Here is a 1,784-nt window from a genome sequence, read left to right on the forward strand (position 1 = left end):
TGTTTTAAAAAAGAAATAATTTCTGCAAAGCGCCCTTTTTCCACCTGTAGTCTTGACTGGGGTGATAAGATCGATTTGCCATGGGTACTGAAAATACTTATTACTTTCCTGAAAAAAATTTCCATCAATGGCTGGTCAAGAATTCCAGTTCATTCCGTGGTTCCAAGGGGACAGGTAGGTAGAATTCCACTTTGAGAGTCATCAAAGTGGTGAGGCTGGAACAAAACTGGGATTTGCTGCCAATCCCAATAGGGTTTTGTGGTGGATACTGACATCATAGGCGGTTGTATGGGTGGTTGTGGCGGGTTGGTGGGGGGCGCTCCGCTTTGCCCTTTGAACGAGAGTCAGCAGCGTGGGCCCGGGCGTGGCACAGTAAACACGCGAGGCGTGCCACTACCACCACCAGCACCACTAACACCATCCACTGATGCCTGGGGCCCCCATCCATGCCAAGTGTAGCCACATCATCCCCCACTATCACCTAAAACGGGAGAACCGGATGACCCGGGATGTACCCCGGATGTACTCAGGATGTACCGGATGTACCCCGCCCCCGGGCACAGCATAGGGTACACTACCCGGCGATGCGTGGAAACATCCGCGCCACTGGTGAATATGTTTCCTCACTACCCTCTTAATGATCGTCGGCTAAAATCCAATCCACTCAGAATCATTGCTTACAAGTCAGGGGCCACCGGAAATATTAGTTTTCTCATACGTTTAGGAACACCCCGCCGTGAGTCACGGTGCCCCACCAGAGGTAGAAGGTCGAGGATCGCGGGGTTTTCACTATTATCGATATCCGGCTTATTTTCGTCACTAACTTATCAAAGCCAATTGTCTTCATTTCTCCATCAGTGCCGAACTATCAGACGGGAAGGGGAAAGCCCCTTTTCTCGGGAGTGAGAGCTGATTTTGGGGCGGCATGGTGAAAGGGTGACTGACCCGGCATTCCCACAATGCTATGCAGGGGCCTAGATTTTTTTTATGGCCCCACCCACAGCGCAGACCATTCTCCCCCATGTAGGCCTATGAGCCACGCTAAATTTGGCGCTAGAATTTTGGGATAGATCTACGGTTTGACACTCACCGGCCGAGATCTACGGATGGACCCTGGGAAAAAGGGGTTAAAAAAAGAAGGAAGTAACACCAGAAAAGGACTTGACACCTCAAGTCTTAATGGAAGGATTCCCCCTTCAAACACTAAGACTCTCTCCTCCCATCCCATCAATCATCCAGATCTCCAATAAAGGTAAGTGTCATGTAATTGTGCATGCCCTTTTTCAGTTTGTGTATTAAAATTAATATTTCATGGTAAAATTTTTTTCATACTTTGGGTGTCTGCCCGGGTTAATTTGATTTCCATTATTTCTTTGGGAAAATTCATTCGCATAACGATAATTTCGCATAACAATGAGCTCTCAGGAAAAAGATTAATATCGTTATCGCGGGGTCCACTGTATTGGCTCGGGTTTAACGATAAAAGCTCATAAGGGCATTTGTCCAGAGCCCGGGCCACGGCCGACCCGCCCAGCCACTCCAGTGTGTTAGTGTGCCATTGTTTACAAGCCACGCGGATGATTCCACGCTTCTGCAATACATTTTGTATTATTCCATTGTTTTTAGTCGTGTAACTGCAAAAAAGCCACCATGGGCCCAAGAAAGCTTCTAGTGAAACGAGCCTTTGTAAAGGGCTGAGAGAGAGGGAGAATGTGCCTTTTCAGTGATTCTGCAATATGCAAGATACTAAAGAGCAGGAGTCTATAAAGGCTTTGCATGCCCCC

This window comes from Cherax quadricarinatus, chromosome 10 (assembly GCF_038502225.1).
Source record: "Cherax quadricarinatus isolate ZL_2023a chromosome 10, ASM3850222v1, whole genome shotgun sequence".
NCBI classification, from domain to species: domain Eukaryota; kingdom Metazoa; phylum Arthropoda; class Malacostraca; order Decapoda; family Parastacidae; genus Cherax; species Cherax quadricarinatus.